We start from the raw sequence: 19,297 nt of genomic DNA, 5'->3' as shown, positions 1-19,297 counted from the left end.
GTGTTCATTAGGGAGATTGGTCTGAAGTTTTCTTTTTTTGTGTTTTCTTTGTTAGGTTTTGGTATTAGTGTGATGTTGGCTTTGTAGAACGTTTGTGGTAGTTTTCCTTCTTTTTCAATATTTGGGATGCGTCTGTGTAGAATGGGCACTAGTTCTTTTCTGAAAGTTTGGTAAAATTCATTTGTAAATCCATCTGGTCCTGGACTTTTATTTTTGAGGAGGGTTTTGATTACTTCTTCTATTTCCTTAATGTCGGCTTCTTAAAACTACTTGTCTTCTGTTTAAACTGGAAAGCACAGAAAACTAAAATCAAATAGGAAAAAAGAATCTGTCTTTAAATATAGCTAAAGAGAAAAAAATGAAATCGGATTTCCTACAAATAATAAACTCTTCGTTGGGTTTGAAGTGGAACAAGGGAAACTGTCACATCTGCAAACAAGCTTACCCTGTGACTACACAATTTTAAAAATGTGATGTTTGAAATGTGAGATACTGGGTTTTAGTGAGTAAAATACAGGTTGGAGCAGGCCCATTCTTTTTTACTAATTCCACGCAGACAAATAGGGTCAGGTGATGTTGGAGCCCTGAGGAATGATGTTCACAAAATCGAAATGTAGGGAGTTGAAAAAGGGACATAGCTGCATATCAAACTTTGGAGCAAAGACCTAGAACTATAGGTAAATTGTCAGTTTGTTCACTGCTTTTAACTTCTGCTTTGCATCACTAAACAAGCCCAGGAAGGGAGCGCTTGTTTTCTGATGTCATGTTTTCATTTCTTGTTTTAATCTCTTCGACAGCTCAGTCTCTGCAGGAACATCCCTTATGTTTATACTAACATCAGTCTTTCCTGCTAGATGCTTGACTGTATCAACCATGGAATTTAACAGCTTCTGACTAAGGCCTTCCTGGTGATGTGGGGCAAAGTTCTCAGAGCTATCAAGCTATTCTGGTATCTGAGGTCTGAGTTCAACCCCTGACCAGGGAACTCCCTCAGCAGTGTGTTTCAGTAGATCCACCTGTTCTGCTCCCCATTCTGTCTCTTATCCCCTGCACTTCTGGCGTGTATCCCAGTTCTTGTATGCATAAACAAATGACATGAATCTTTAAAAAAAATAAAATAAAATCCCCCAACTAGAATTACAAATGATCTGTCTACAAATCTTTCAGTGATACATCTTTTAAAAACTGAGTCTCAGTATAGAATGTATTGCTCAGGCAGGCTGATATTCTGTTCCTTCCTCAGAGGCATCTGTCCCATGTTGGGGGAATCTCCTGTGTGAGGCAGTTTCCTCTCTCCACTACCTGAGGTTCTCTGGCTTGTGCCAGCTCAGGACATGGCCATGTGCTGGTTTTTGCTTTTCTAGAAGCAGAGCTTTTACCTATTGTCAGTGCAGAGGTAAAGCAAGTCAGATTTCCTCTTTTCCTCCCAGCACATCTTAGTTTGTGGAGGAGATGGGGGGTGTTAGCACACTTATTACATGTTTCCCAGAGGCAGCTTGTCTTTGCTGGTGTCCTGAGATCAACAGATCCAGACACCGGCTGTTTTTGATGTTTTTTCCTCAAGAGTTAGTCAGTTGCCTCCTATAACTTATTGTTCAGGGCAGGGACTGTATCTCCATGGCCCACTTACACCCACAAATGTAGGTTCCTGTAGAACTGCGCCAAGAGGGAGTTTCTCAGTTCTTCTGTAATTTCTCCTTTTTCTTGTGCACCCAGTGGAAATATTAGATTCTGTTGGTACGAGGGTGTACACTCCTTGGTCCACAGAAGCCAGGGGTCTTTGCTAAGCACTTCAATGCTTCGGGCTGACTCCTTTCCTCTTCTATTTTGACGACAAAGTTAAGTAGAGTGTGTAGCCTGACTCCCCACAAACACAGGGGCGTGTCCTCTTCAGGATTCCAAAGCTTTAGTCAGGGTTTTGACTTGAGCTCACGCATTAGCTAACACTCAAAATGAATGACTTGGAGATTATCTTGCTTTCCCCTGTTTCAGGTGTGAGTTGTGTTGTGTAGTTTACTGCACCTCAAGAGACACTGAACTCTGACCTTCAGGCTGATGGCTTATTTATCCTTTTCCTAGATCTCCCGGCTCCATCTACTAAATGGAAAGTGTGTACAGTGATTCTCCTGATCATTTGCCTGGCTCTTCTTTCACTTGTTGTATTCTTAATTACAATATGTAAGTCACCATGTGAAATAGAAATACTGTCTTTTTATTTTACTCACAGAGTGAAATACTGTCTTTTTATTCTACTCACATAGTGAAATCTGTTGAAGATAATGCATTTTTATTATACCCTATTTCTTGAACAAAGTTAATTTTCTCTGCAGACTGAAGATGACTTCTCATAGATACATCAACTTGTTCAAGTATATGTTAGACCTTGCTTACTGCCTGTCTGTGCTCTTGCTGTTTTACCAAGAGATTGTTTTATGAGAACAAAACTTCTTTCTGAGATATTGTTGTATGAACTTTTTGTATTATATTACTGCTTCATTTGTATGTTTCTGTGTCTATTACATTGATTTCTTCATGCAAGTGATGACCCATTTATCATTTTGTATTTTTACTTAGAACAGTGATTGCACACACATTTGTCCAATTATTTTTGTCTGAGTTTAAAGAAATCTTTCTGATTTCTCTTCAGTGTATCCAGACTTATTGAACATAGAATTCTATAGAGGAAATATCTCCTATATCAATGAAGCAAATGAAACAGGTAATTCTGTATAACTCTGAGTCATCATTTCCTTAGCAGGAGAGATTTATTTAACTAAGCAATTTCACCTGATACGTACAACTGTATAAATGTAAACAGACATGAACGAACGACATCAATTTGTAAGGCCAAATATCTCTCATATAGCCGTAGGTAATATTTTTAAAAATAAACTACTATAAGCATCACGTTGCTCTTAGTATTTGATTTAGGGATTAAGCTTTGTCCGGTCTAACATGTAGAAAGGATCAGCAATTGTTTACACTGAGTGGAGGCTTTCATAGCTGACACACAGAGGGATAATGTTCTTGGCAAAGAGGAAAATTATTTCAGGCAAATTAACCTCCCATTAGGCAAATTTAAAGGGGTCTCATCATGAAGGTGACCTCAATGCAAGTGATGTTTCATGAATCCTTCTCATATTTCCTAATAAGTTCAGTGTCTGGCACACAGGATTGTCCAATTATTTTTCTGAGTTTAAATGTGGTTTCTGAATTCTCTTCAGTGAATCAGAACGCAGTTAATGCAGAAGCACACCCAGGAAATATATCCTGCAATAATGAAGCAAATAACACAGGTAAATCTGAAACTTTTTGTGTCATAAATTTATTTTGAGGAGATAATTAACTGTGTAACATCTTTTTTCTTTGATAATTACAACTATATTCATGCAAGTAAATATGAAGCTTTTGTAATTATATCAGTGGGGGCGTGGTCTCCCTGATGGCTCAATGCATCAAGTCTCAGCACCAGGGAGCAATCCACTACAGCACAAGTTTGGTCTTTGGCCGAGGTACTGACCTACACGACACAGCAGACACCTGCTGCTCCCCTCAGCAGTGTACTTCATCAGTCTGCCTGTTCTGCTCCCCACTCTGTCTCTGGTGAATCCTCTCACTGCCCCTGCACCTCTGGACTGCACACCAGTTCTGTATACATAAATAAATAAATCTTAAAAAAAATGTGGGTTGTATAGGATTGTTATAAAAAGAAAAAGATATTTCTGGAAACTTCCTTCAGGGGAGGCAGTGGCCTCTGATCACACAGGTTACCTCACAGTACTGGGCAGAAGATGCTAGAGGATGCTTTAGAATTACTGCTGGCAGAGAGGAAAACTAACTTGATGAGGCTTGGATTCTTGGTGGGATCTGCAGGAAGGACTCCACTGTTTACTTTTTAGACTTTTTCATTATTTATCATATTAAACAATATAATTATATTAATAGCAATACATTATGTCATGTTTTCCATATATTTCTGATTTCATGTTTAAAAAGATCATCACCCTTATGCTCTTCAAAATTTGACAAGCAAAATATTTTCAATGTGCTGAGTTGTTACTGAAAGACCAAAGTAAGACTACGGTGCATAGAAATACAGTATAAAACAAGAGATGTTTTTAGGGGGTACATTTGTTCAGTAAACTTATTGAATGTGACTTGTACTGACAGAGGTATTCAATTATATGCTATCTCTTTTTAATAGTTTGGAAATATCCTACTTGTTCTCTTGGTTGGCATCAGTATGGAGAGAACTGCTATTTCTTCAGAAGAAAAAAAGCTTGGAAAGAATGCAGTGGGACTTGCATGGATTTAAATTCAAACTTTCTTAAAGTGAACACTGAAGATGAGATGGTAAAGATAAGTTTTGTGTCAGAAACATTTTGAGTTTATTTCGGAGAATTTAAAAATGACAGTTATCACTCAAGATTTATATTCTTCTAAAATACATTCTCTATGACAGTCCAGGAATCCTTGCAATTTGACAGCAAATTTGCATGTTAACATTTATGATCCTTCAGTGGCTTCCCTCAGCTCTTACGATAATGTATAAATAACCTCTTTAAATTGTAGTCTGACTCCTGCCTGTGTTCTGGCTGCCTCCGCCACTGAGCACCCACAGCCCTTGCTCTGGAGAAGCCTCCTGAGCTCATGGCCATGAGCTTCTTTAGAGCCATAAGGACCCAGTGCTCCTCTGTGTCTTTGTTTCTCAAATTGTTTCATGTGCCTGTGACACAGTTTATCTCCTCCACCTCTCACCTCAAACCCATTCTTTTGGTTAATACAGCCTCTTTTTTAGGATTTGAACTTTTGAGACAATCTCTTGCAAAACAGCTGGGTGCACCAAAACCCGTTTAACTCTTCCTACAACTTCTTCTCTTTTGATTCTGTATTTAGAAACTCGTGGAAGGTCTAACTACTATAACCCAGTTCAACGATGTTCTATGTTTTTCACTTTCTAATCTAAGTGACTACAGTTTAAGAGTTATTGCTCATTTAAGAAAACTCATTTTCTAACTAGAGAAAATAACTAAAATATAATATAGACTCAAAAATTAAATTGTTCATATGTAGACATCCTATCCTATGTCTAGAAAACCAGGTCTAGCTAAACCTTCCATGCTCCTTGAATATAAAAGAAACGAGACTCAACAAAAGTTTATAGATGAAATAAAGATATTGAAATAATTATGCTTCTCTTTCTCAGGAAAAGTTTTACTTTCTGAATATTTTCCTCTCTCTATGCAGAATTTTATAATTAAATTGTCAAAAATACTATGTGATATTAATCAAGACAAGCTTTTCATCAGTTTGTACTACAACAGCACACAACTTAAATGGCTCGATGGCACAGATTTTACCCTGGACAAGTAAGTCTTTTGCTGTTTTAAATTTCCCAACAATCTCTCTCTCTCTCTCTTTTTTTTTTTCAAATTCATAGACAGACATTAGGTACCATAACAGACATATCCACAATAAATCAACCAGGAAGGAAGGATAAATAGAAAAATGAAGTGAAAGACTCCATTTTTGAAAGTAATTATTTTACTTTCAGAACTATCAGTTTTATGAATTAATTTTGTAATTAATCAAACTTTAATCGAATATAAGTTTGCACATGATATTAAGGGTACATATCAAAGTGGTCATTTTAATTTTGATTTTTTTTTTTTTTACTTCAAGACATATACTCACAAGGAAACTTTTTTGAGTATGTCACTCTATAGAATTCACTCAGTGTTCTTTGCATCAGTTGCCACAAATCAAATTTATATTTCTTATAAGCCACATACCAGTGGATTACACACCAGCTTTGTATTCTGTTACAGTTTAGAGGCAGAAGTCTGAAGTCATGTGTTAAGTAGATTTGGTTCATTTGGAAATTCCTTTCCCTTAAAGGAGCCAGCTGAAATTTTCTAGGGAAAAAAAATTGTTACTGATGGTAAACAACAATTTGCTGCATTGTATATAACAAAGAAATTGTTTACCAAAATATTAAAAGAAAATATAGGAGATAGACAACAGTGAAAATGAAAGGTACTGAATGAACCAAGCACAGAGATGCAGCTGATGGTTCTAGATGTGATCTAAATATATACTCTCACCTCATGTTCCTTCCTTTATGCTCTTTTCTTTGTCTAATTCTTTGTTATGAGGACACTCTTATTGGATACAAGCCTCACTCCAATAAGATTTCATCTTAGTCCCTACTTTAATTACATCTACAAAGAAACTGTTTCCAGATAACAGCACATCTGAGGTTCTGGGAAACTTGCATTATAGGGGACAGCATTCAAACCACTACATACATTCCCAGAAAGATTCTTGACATCAACTCATGACTTCGTAAGGATATATAGACATACATACATGCAAATAAATCTTTAAAAGCAAAGAATCAGTTAGTATTGATGATTAACTACAATAAGAATATGTTTATCAAACATATATGTGTAAAGTAATTCTATAAACATCACTGAAAATGGAATATACTCTGAAAATGTTTGAGATCATGGTGATTGTGAACAAGATTAAAGACATAAGTCAAGATTTAATAATAAATTTTGGATGATAAATATGTCTATTACTGCTATGTTAAAGAACTAGAAAAGTGAATTTTAATATAAATTACCAAAATAATATATTTAAAAATGTAAATGTTATTTACAGCAAAGTCAGCATTTAATGGGAATTATTTTCTCTTCTAGCTTTCAAATTCAAGAGCATAACAATCCTGCTAATAAATGCATACATATATATCATGGCCGGATAATGACTGCAGATTGTCAACACACTGGCAATTGTATCTGTAAGAAGATAATATATCAAGATCACATAAATGCATAAGAAAGAAAGTAAGAGACAGATCTAAGATTGTGATGTTTGCAACTATGTACACTATCAAAATGGACAGAATTTTCAAATCCAAATTTTAAATATTACTGTATTAGAAAGGTCTTTATTAAATTCTCTATCTAGACCTGGTTATTGTGGTACTCTGATAAGTTTCTTTTCTCTCTTTATAAGAACTTACATTACTTGTGTTGTGTATTACTGATGAGTTTACAAAATCAATCTTCCTACTTGTTCTCAAGCCTGTGAATGCAGACACTGATGTTTGATTTGTATAAGTGTGAGTCTTCACAGTTTAAATATCGAACTTTATTCACAAATGAGGAATTTTCCTGCAATTAGTCAGATGCTGAGCTTCAGTACTGAGGTTAACCCTACAGTGGTATTTTCCACAAAGCAATAAATTCTACTGAAGACAGTAAGAAGATCATCCCTTTGCATTTTGAAAATGTAGCTCTTATCCTTTAAATCTGTTTTTGTGACTACACAAGTGTTTTTCATTAATAAATGCCAGTTGCTGGACAACAGACTTTGTAGATTTTTTGTTCTCAAAGGGATCCAGAACACATACTTGTCTCCTAACACATAGAAGTAATAATACAAGAAAATTCTCAAATTTTCCCACCATCCATTTTTGTGAATAAAGTTTTTTTTTTTAAAGATTTATTTATTTATTCATACAGAACTGGGGTACAGGCCAGAGATGCGGAGGGTGAGAGGATTCACCAGAGGCAGAGCGGGAAGCAGAACAGGCTGATCTATGAAGTACACTGCTGAAGGGAGCAGCGGGCGGGCCAGGAGAGGTCTGCCACGCCATGTGGTCACCTCCAGGGCAGGCGGGGAACTCCAGGGCAGGCGGGGAACTCATCGAACTCATGCAGAAGTGGCTTTAGCTTGTCAGTGCTGTGCTTTAACCCACTGCGCCACCAGGGAGGGCCGTGAATAAAGTTTTTTATTAATCTTTTATCAATGTCTTTTTGTAGTCCAGAGTCAGAGAGGTGCCATTTTCACAGACATTTATAACAGGGATGATAAGCCTCTTTCATTTCTCCTTTTTAATCTACAACTAGTAGAGTAATGATAGACCCAAACATCTTTCTCTGCTCATCAGAATAGTTTTAGGGCAGAACCATATATCCTTGTGACTAAAGGTAATAAATTGGGATCTGTAGAGGTGTTTATACCAACAGGCACAGAGATGTCTTGGCAACCAATCCAAGAAGTTACTTAAAAAATTAGATGTCAGGCCCTCTCTGGCGGTGCAGTGGGTTAAAGCACAGCACTAAGAAGCTTAAGCCACTTCAGCATGAGTTTGATTCCCGCCTGCCCTGGAGGTGACCACATGGCGTGGCAGACCTCTCCTGACCCGCCCGCTGCTCCCCTCAGCAGTGTACTTCATCAACCTGCCTGTTCTGCTCCCCACTCTGTCTATGGTGAAGCCTCTCACCACCCCTGAGCCCCTGTACCCCAGTTCTGTCTACACAAATATATAAATTTAAAAAAAAAAAAAAAATAGATGTCAGGGCTCTCCTTGGTGGCCCAACCAGTTAAAGCACCGCATTATGAGGATCTCTGAAGCCACTGCAGCAAGAGTTGGATCCCTGAAAGGGGCATGCAGATCTCTTCTGAATTGTCTGCTGCTCCCCTCAACAGTACACTTTGTCAGTCGGCCTGTTTTGCTCCCCACTCTGTCTCTGGTGAATCTTCTAATTGCCCTGCACCTCTGGCCTATACCCCAGTTCTGTAAGCATAAATAAACAAATCTTTAAAAAAAATAGATGTGGTTTGTCATTTGCACTAACAACTGTGTGACATGTGTGCAATGACATAATGTGTTATAATTAATGAAATAGGTCAAAGATAAACAAACACTATAGCTTCATTTACATGAGATGTATAAATAAAGGCACAAAAGAACTAAATCAAGCAAAATAAAATTGTACTCTATAAGATCAAATTGTGATTACCAAAAGCAAAGGGCGAGTGGGAAATCAAGTCCAAGGGAACAGCTATGTGATGAAAAATGTAGTTGGAATTTCAGTCCTCAAAATATTATAGTAAATACAAATGTTGATTTATAGAGATACACACCTGAAATCTAAATTGTGCAAAATACTGATGCTATTTGACAGAGTTTGAAAATAGAAGTAGATTAAAACATGACCAAAGCATAAATTTAACCAAAGAAGTGAAAGATTTGTACCCTAGAAATTATAAGATGTTATATAAAGAAATAGAAGACACAAAGATGTGAAAGAGGCCATGGGCACTGATTAGAAGAATTAACATCTTAAGATAACTACTTTGCCTAAGATTAGAAGAATTAACATCTTAAGATAATTACTTTGCCTAAGATTAGAAGAATTAACATCTTAAGATAATTACTTTGCCTAAGATTAGAAGAATTAACATCTTAAGATAACTAATTTGCCTAAGATTAGAAGAATTAATATCTTAAGACAACTACTTTGCCTAAGATTAGAAGAATTAACATCTTAAGATAACTACTTTGCCTAAGAAAATATTCAAACATAAGCAAATGTTATTAAGAGTCAAATAACACTTGTCACAGAAATAGAGCAACATTCTTACATATATGGAAACACAAAATATATTTGATAGCCAAGCATTCTTGAGAAAAAATGCCACAGGGACCTGTCATATTCCTGGACGTCGAAGGAAATACTAAAGTAATAGTAATCAAAGTGGCATGTTCAGAGAAAGGCAGACAAACTGATTCTGCAGCAGGATGGGCAGACCAGCGTAACCCCACACAAATATGGGTTTCTAGTTTATAACAAAGCAGACATGGCCACCCATTAAAGAAAGAAATGTTTCTTCAAAAAATGATGCAGAGAAAAGTGGCCAGCCACATCAAGAAATAAAAAAAGGCTCATTAGCACCCAATAAACACTTTTATCTCTCATCTCAAGAACTGGAAAATGAAGAATAAACAAAGCCAATAGGAAAAATGAAATAAAAAGAAATCTAAAAGATAGTCCAAAACATCCATGAAACTAAGGCAGTTCAAACTGTAATAAACAGGATCAACAATGACAGAAGCTACAATAGACACTGGAATCCAGAGAATAATAAGAGATTACCACAAACATTTATATGCTAACAAGTTAAATTACCTAGAACAGATGGACAATTATTAAAGTATAAAATTATCTGAGATGTTTAGGGAAGAAAGTGGCAACATGAACAAGTCAGTTATGAGCAAGGATACTGAAACAGTAATCAATTTTTTTCAAAGAAAACAAAGTTTAAGACCAGATTCCTCTGAGCTGGAAAGTAATAAAACACATCTCTGTGTTTTTATAGTGAAAACCAATAAAAATAGCAAAAGGAGGACTCTCCCTGGTGGCACAATGGGCTAAAACACAGCACTATGAAGCTATCTGCAGCCACTGCAGCAGGAGTTTGATCCCTGGAGATGATCCACAGGGCGCAGCAGACCTCCCGTCTCTGCCCACTGCTCCCCTCAGCAGTGTATTTCACTGGATCTGTCTGTTCTACTTCTGACCCTGTCTCTGTTGAAACCTGTCATCCCCCACACCTCTGGCCTGTACCCCAGTTCTTGTATGTATAAATAAATAAATCTTTAAAGAGAAAAGAGTAGAAAAAGATTAATCAGTAGCCCCTTAGAGAAGTACCAGAGTCAGGATAAAAATAATTATTGATTTTACTAGAAAACTAATCTGTGCTATGACTTGTTAATGCATCTGAAGTGTAGCTTTGGCCAAAAAGCAGATTATTGGCCAAAAACCATAAATCTCCAAGTAGAATAATTCATATATTACACTTCAAATGTATTGAAAGGTGTTATTTTGCAAACTGTGCCCAAACTATTTTGCTTGCTATGGAGCATGTTAAACTTTAAGAAATAAATGAAGGACTTTGATTATCCATATCGATACATTATTAGGTGAAATCTCAAAATGAAAAAAATTTGGTGTTCATCTTTCTTATCAGTGCTTATAAAATACAATTAGGATTAAAATAGTACTATGAATCCATATTTACTAAGAGATATTAAACATCACAAAAGTGAGCTTATAATATATGACACATGACATTTAAGAAAAGTATTTTCTGGGTTAATAGAAAAAAAAATGACAAGGTATTCTTTTACGAAGGAGAACACCCAAAATAAAAATTAAAAAGTGCTGAGCCTAGTCACATGGCATAGTAAGTTTTCCTTTTGGAAAATCTGGAAATGATGGTATGTATGTATGTATGGACCATGTTTTCAAAAGAAGAGAGGCTCAAATTAAGTTTTATGAAGTTCATTAAGAACAGATCTTTTTTATATAATAGTTTATTATTACATCATTTTTGTACATTTTTTTCCATTTCAGTTGTAATTCCTGTGGGCTTCCCATTACCAGGTCACTCCTGTGCCATCACCATAGTCCAGTGCATTTCCCTCCCCCCACTTTTTTTGATCCTATTCCCCACTGCACCCCCATAAAATGTCTTGGTTTATAGTGGCTCATTATTATCATTATATTAAAAATCAGATCATTTTATAAATGTTTTTGTAGTTCTATTTCAAGCAGAGACAAACATTTTCAACAATAATAGAAGTGGTTTAAAATCTTCATATTATCTTATAGTGAAGTAAAATTACACTCATACAATTCATAGCTTTGTAGGGATAGAAAAGTGAATATGGTGGTTAAAATGTGAGCGGTTACATTTTTGTCAGATTGACTTGACTTTTCCCTCAGAAAACTGTTGAGTAAGAGGTTTCTTATAAAAATGGTTTCGTTTCATATGCTTTCCCTTTCTCTACACTGTACAAGATGATGATGATAATGAGGGAGGAGGAGGGAGGGATTATGTGTGTGTGTATTTGCACATCCTGGTGTACAATACACACAAGTCTGAAATCTCCATGGACACAGGACTGTTTTCACCTTTTAGCCAATTGAGGTAAACTGGTGGAAAGGAAGAATTATTATTCGGACCTCTTCCTGTTCTTGTCTACACGTTACACACAGAGCTTGACTTTAGGTCAAGTCTCTGCAACGTGAGTGAGTGACCTTTATTTTAAGGTCAGTCGAGCTTAAAATAAAAAGAAAAAAGCCTAAAATACCGCGAGGTCTCTGACAACAAATCACATGAAGAAGCACAACAGCTCCCACAGCCAGGTGCTGAGTGTTGCATTTAAAGCTGTGAGGGAGTTCAGAACGCCCGGGCTAGAAACACAGACAAACTAAATGTAATCTACCCTTGCAACCCAGACAACGATTCACATGTTCCTTTTTGTTCATGCAACTCTGGACCTTGCTTCTCTAATGAAATAAATGCCTATCATCAGACGTAGCCATTGACCCCCATGCTCCAAAACATCGTATTCTTTTAATAGGAGAATAATCATGTAACTCTTCTATCTCTCTTCCCCTCTTTTCCCACTCACTTTTAGGTGACATATCATTGAATTGCCCTCATCTAAGAAAGCAGAACCTAAGTGTGATAAGCAGTGTTTCCTTCCTAAGTTGTAAGAGATCTAATCTCCTGGCACATGAATCCAGTGACACTTTGTGGGACAGTCCTGGCTTGTCCTGTAGTTGGGGGACTCAGGACAGGTTGAATGAAGCCACAACAGGACATTCTTTCTTAAAAGGATGGGGCTTATTTTTATATGCAGACCTCTAAGATGGTTCCACTTGATATTACAGAGGTGTGCCAAAAGCCCTAAACCATTAAAAGAAATGATATAAATGGCTTAAAGTTAGTAGACTTTCTTCTTACCATTTTCAGTGAACTACATAACACTTATTGAAATGTGACAAAAGCATAAAGTTGAACCATTCCAGCGGCATCACACATGTGCTAACTCTAGTGTGGAAAAGAACATCCCAGCAGCCTGGTCTGCCTGCACCTCAGCTCCTGGTTTGGATCCTGTCTCCACACAGCTTTGTCATCATCTCGGACTCTTAGTTTTGCTAGTTTTTGAAATGTCTGTAAAGAAGAAACTATGGCATAAACTCTCTAAAAATTGTCTACTTCTCCTCCTCTTGTGTGATCCCTCTGAGGCTGCTCTCCATCTAATGGCAGCGGATGAAGTGGCCAGTGGGTGAGACACACAGATGGGCTGAGATCGGTTGGGACCTCATGTGGACACTGGCCTGACATCCATTCTACTGAAAGCCAAAAGGAATTCTTAGATGCTAAACTTCTAGGGGAGTGAAACTTGGAAAACTCTAGGTCACTTTAGTTACTTTGTTTTGTTTTTCTTCCATGAGGTTCGCATGAATAAGTCTACCGTTGATTTACATACATCATTCACTTTGAAGCACAGTGAAACTGAGTGTGATCTACTGTATACAAAGTGTAATCAAGTAGGAGATATATTTGGGTGTGTGGATGACCTTCTTCAAGTCCAGAATCAGCAACAAATAAAGCTGTAAGATGAGCAATGTCTTCCAGAGTTTTATCTGAAATACTACATCAATTGTTTCTGAATTTATCACCAAAGGGGGAAAGAACATTTTATTAAAGAATATAACAGAATGTGTCTGTAGTGAGAACACTAACAGTGCAGCTGACTTTTAAGAAGTGAAATGAAATGAGAACAGACAGTGTTGACAACAAGGAAAAAATGTGCCATGGTTTGCTAACATCTGCTTTTTGCTTTCACATTTTGTTTTGAAGTGAAAATAGATTGACAGAAAGTGGTGACAATAATACCACACAGGGAGCTCACTTCACACTACACTCAAATTTCCCCAATACTAATATCTGTATAACGAGAGAAAAATGCTGAAAACCAGACATTGGCATCAATCTAAATTTCACCAGCTTTACATGCATTTATTTTCTGGAGTCTACATCTGTGTCCATGTGTACACAGCCCGACAAATTTTATAACTTGTAGAATTTCTGTAAACCTCATAGAATAATCCTGATTTTAAATTCTAGAAAACAGGTTGCCAGCAATTGTTTTATTACCCTGATGTATGGTAGCTAAAGAAAAAAAACAAGACAAATGATAAATTCATTTCCTTTGCTTAACAGTTGTTTCTTGTGTCTTATTTAGAGAGAATTTTAGTCCTTCTTCAGCACACATTACACTTCTGCTGTGCCTAGTATGTGTGCCTTGCAATCCCAGTGAGTAACTCTCGCTGTTATTTTTTACTGATGTAGAACTTTGTAATATCTAGAAATTTCATTGCATATCTTGCTTTCTCTAATAAGAAAGTAACACAAATATGTGAACTCTAGGAAATCGTTTATTTGTTGCCTAACTCTGAAGATTCCTGTCCTACAATTAAAGCTCCTGACATTATTTTAAGTGGAGTAGCAGCTTCCAAAGATCATTCAGCTAAACTGAAAACTTTTCGAGGAGTTCCCCAGCATTGCTCTTATGGGTCAGATTTTTTTCCCTTTTCTAAATTTGTTCATGTCTAGGATTACACCCAAATCACTAATTGATTTTTTTAAAGATTTATTTTTATTTATTTATGCTTACAATAACTGGGTTGCAGGCCAGAGGTACAGAGGTGGTGGGGGTAACAGGATTCACCAGAGACAGGGTGGTGAGCAGAACAGGAAGGTGAACTGAAATACACTTCTGAGGGGAGATATGGAAACACAGGAGAGATCTACTGCACCATGTGGATCAGCTCCCTGGCTGGGGATTAAACTCAAGCTGCAGTGGTTGCAGATAGCTTCACAGCTCTGAGACCCCTATGCCATCAGGAAGGCTCCAAATTACTGCTTATTTGAATTCATTCCCCACACTGTTGTAGTGAAAACCAGTTTTACATATTACTTATTAATTTCACAGTTGACATTCATGAAAAGTATACTTTTTCTGTTTACTAGTTCATCTTTCTACCTTTCCATAATGAATGAGATACCATTCTAATCTGGAATGTCAATGACCATCTCAATCACAGAAAAGGCAAAAACTTGAAGCTCTTCAAAAAGAAGAGCCATCAAGATGTAAGCATAAAGATAGGTGTGCATTAAATGTATGCAAGACCATTCAAAATAATGGTCACACACAAACATGTGTACACACACACACACGGCATTTTATTTGTTTACATATTACAAAGAGAGAAAAATATATTCCTTAAGGACAGATAGAGAATTTTCTTATGAATTTGTTCTCTCTACATTGCAAATATTGCAACATTGTTTTGAATTATATATGTATATATGTCTGTGATTTTAAAATGTCAACATATAAGATCTATAATTGTGAATAGACAACATTAAAGAATCCAGAAATGATATGTATAACAACTCACAAATTAACTTGAAAAAAACTTCATTCATTTTTACTTCAAGAAATATTTTCACATCTAAAATCATATAGGAATTACTATGTATTTGAATTCATTTTCTATGCTGTTTTATTTAACATCACTATTACTTATTAATTTTACAATTGACACTCATTAAAAATATACTTTCTCTGTTTATTTTATAACCCTCCTACTTTTCATCAGAGTGTGAAATAAATTGTTCTAATCTGGAAAGTCAGAAGCTTGAAGATCTTCATAAAGAAGTTCCATGAGGCTATACACATGAAGGCAACTGTCATTTCTGCATTTTAAAAGCACATTAAGTATCTACAAGATCATGCATCATCATGGTCACATACAAATGCAATCCTACACACGGACAAATACTTTACCTGTGTTTTGCCAGGAACAGAAAATATACACATTCAGGACAAAATAGTTATTTTTCTTGTGAAGTTTAATAATTTCCTCCACAATACAAACACTAAATCAATGTTTTCTGATTTAATAAAAGATTTTTTTCAATTGAAAAAACTTTTCCCGTGATTTTAGTAGGTTTGGAGGAAGAAAAATGAAAAATATGCATAAAGGTAAAATATGTTCATTTTCTATACTTACTGGGACATGAGGGTTATTTTGTCTTCTTTTCTCACTTAGTTTACTTGCAGTATATTGAGTTTAAAGTGTTTGTTTTTCAAGTGTCATTTTTCTACATTTATATACATGAGAGCTGCTGTTTTAGTGGAATATGAATATATGAAGATTGATTATATCATTTGAAATTTGATTTACTTTTTATTTTAACTGCTTTTAATATGTATTCAGCAAATGCTTTAAACCAGTAAGTAAAATCTTTAGAATTAATGTACTAGTTATTTTTGACTTATTTTAAATGAACATTACGGAGTATATGTAGGCTGTACTAATATTTTTTACTGGTGTGTTGGTTGATTACATTCTAAATTTTTGATTATATATATGTATATATATGCATATATACATATATATATACATACATATATATATATATATATTAAAGATTTATTTATTTATGCATACAGAACTGGGGTACAAGCTAGAGATGCAGGAGTGGACAGTATTCACCAGAGACAGACGGGAACAGGCAGATCTACGAAATACACTGATGAGAGGAGCAGCAGGCAGGTCAGGAGAGTTTTGCTGTGCCATGTGGGCCATCTCCCTGACTGGGGATTGAACTCATGCTTCAGTGGCTGCAATAGCTCCATAGTGCTGCACTTTAACCCATTGTACCACTAGGGAGAGTCCCTATATTTAACATTTCTAATGCTGATGAACTAGAAAAGTTCATTTCTACTGTCTTAATATTATAGTAATATTATAGATTTTAAATGCAGGTGGTATGTACTGAAAATTTAGCATGTAATGGAAATTTTTTTCTTTTCCAGCTCTTAAATTCTAGAACTTGCTAAACCTGGCAATAAATGTACACATATAAAATATGGCTACATAATTGCTGAGGAATGCCAAAATGATGGCTATTGTACCTGCAAGAAGACAATTTACTAAGAGTGGGAAAAAAGAGGAACATCTATGATTTACCAGTGTGATAATTATAAACTATGTGAAATATTTACGTACCTAAAAAATGATGTTTTTATTCAATAAAGTCCATATGGTATTCTTTAATTTTAATTCATAATATGTACCATAGAAATAGAATAAAGACCATCTTAGTAACATTGGGAATAATACAAAGGAAATCAGTAATTTGAAGGAACGTTATTGGGGCTGAAATATGAAATAAAACTATCCAAACTGGGACAGAGGTATTAAGCAATTTTAAAATGTTAAGAACTTCTACTACTTTCAAAATAAATCTTGTCACTACATTTGCATACAAAATCAGTTATTTATAATATCAGTCTTCTTTCTGTCTCATGATATCTTTGGGAAAATGAACAGTAAGGTTAAGAAGATAAAATTGGGCCCTCTCTGGTGGTGCAGTGGTCTAAACCACAACACTAAGAATTAAAGTCACTTCAGCCCTGGAGGTGACCCACATGGTGCAGCAGACCTCTCTACCTACCCACTCCCACTCCCCTCCACAGTGAACTTCCTCAATCTGCCTGTTCTGCTCCCCACTCTGTTTCTGGTGAAGCTTCTCACCACCCTGGCACCTCTGGCCTGTGCTCTGGCTCTGTATGCATAAATAAGTAAATCCTTCAAAGAAAAGAAGATAAAATTTCCAAAAACAGAAAATAAAATATGCACTTGAGAAGACAAGTTAATGGTTAAATACATTTCTATAAAGCCAGGAAATATTTAAATATTTAATATTAATTAGTCGCATAGTTACAAAGAATTTGAAAATGAATAACTCCCATTGAATGGAAAAAAGTGAATAGCATTTACTTGACGCACCAAGAAGGAAGTTTCCTGCCATTGATCAAGCACTCAGCTGTAAGTACAAGTCAAAGAACTGTGTCTGCTGTCCTGGGGCTTGAACTAGTGGGAGAACTGGCTTTAGTCACCACAATAATAAGTGCTCAACACAGAGGAAGTAAGTTCTTACAAACTGGGAAATGAGAAGTATCAAAGAGCGTGACAAAGACCTGGATGAGACAGAAAAGTTAGTGGAGATGTTCCTCATATAGTGGTATCTATCTGACTATCTATTCATCTGAGAAATAATATCTGTGTGAGCATAAAAAAACTGGAGTCTAGACATATGAGTACTTTGGAGAGAAACAAGCAGCAAGCGAGAAAGCCTTGTGCTGGAGGGCAGACAGATTAAACCATGGAGTTGGTGGGTGGGGTAGTATGGAGTGACAGCTCTGGGGTCAGGAAGGGCAGAGAAAACAAGGCTGAAGGACTGAAGGAACTTGACATCTTCAGGTTACGCTCAATCCTTGAGTTTCCCAAAATGACCCAGAAGAGAAAAAGCCTCCTGCTGCTTCCCTTTCACAGTCGCACATGGGGCCACCAGATGCCAGGTAACCTGGGCCCACAGGCCATTGCTCTAGACTCCAAAGAAGCACAGCTCCTCTAAATAAATACTAAAATGAATTGCTATCCCTGCCATACATTTAATAGCACACATTTAGTCAGTTAAGTATTCATATAGAATCAAACTTTTGCATTTTCTCAAATCTGGAGTCTCAGAGTAATGGAGGTGATAAGAAATGATGCCTGAGATACAGAGCCAGGTACAGACACGCTCATATGCATATATGTGTATTCCTACATATATACAAACCACATTTAATGATGTCTTAGATGGAGTATAAAAGAGAAAAAGACCTCGTGTGACTGCTTTTTGTTAGCTTGTTTTAATTTTTGGCATAATTTCAAAATCAAACATGCCTGAAAAAGTAGTATCCATGATTGATGTATACCTTTTACCTAAATTACTGTATGTCAAGATTTTAAAGAAATTGCATTTTATGTATGTTTCCCTATCTGTCTCTCATTGAGTCTGTCTGTCTGTGTATGTATCATCTTCCTATCCATGGACAGCAAGGGGATGTAAAGGGACAGTGTAAAGGGACCCTCGCTGAGGAAGAGTTCAGTTCAAAAGTTGGAAGGGGACTTCTCCAGACTGACAGCTTTGCTCATCTGTGAGCATCCTGCTTAGGTGCATGTTACAATTCTTTCCAAGAAATTCTACTTCTCTGTTGGATTCCCAGAGACCACAGAGCTTTATAATGGAAAGTTTTTTTTTAAGGTCAATAAAAAGGCTCAGTGCCATTTCAGTGACAATTAGTAAAACACCTAAATTTAGACATCAAGAAGTGACCAATGTATCACCTCAGGGCCTTCAGTTCAGTGTGAAAACCCAAAGGCCCACAACACTCACCACAGAGATGATGCTTCCAGCTGCCAGGCCTCAGAGGCCACAGTGTAGCCAGCCAGCTCTCTGCTCGGGTGTGAGGTTCTCGCTTCAGCCCATGTGATGCACTTGTGAGTGACAAGAGATGTTAGAGGAAGAGCTAAAATTGAGTCATTCGGAAACAGGATATATGTCTGCTTGGCTCCAGAAAACTTACCTTACCATACACAGGAGAGTGCCAACTTTTACAAAAAAAAAAAAAAAGTTACAGTCTAGTTCATCACTGTTTGGGTACTTCTGTTTCTGGGCACAGATCTCACTTTATAAAGTAGCTGTGAGGTGTTTTCAAGAAAGATCTCAACATACT

This window comes from Condylura cristata, unplaced genomic scaffold (genome assembly GCF_000260355.1).
Source record: "Condylura cristata isolate star-nosed mole 26May11 unplaced genomic scaffold, ConCri1.0 scaffold00036, whole genome shotgun sequence".
Taxonomy (NCBI): Eukaryota; Metazoa; Chordata; class Mammalia; order Eulipotyphla; family Talpidae; genus Condylura; species Condylura cristata.
Note: the sequence above shows the minus strand (reverse complement) of the source record.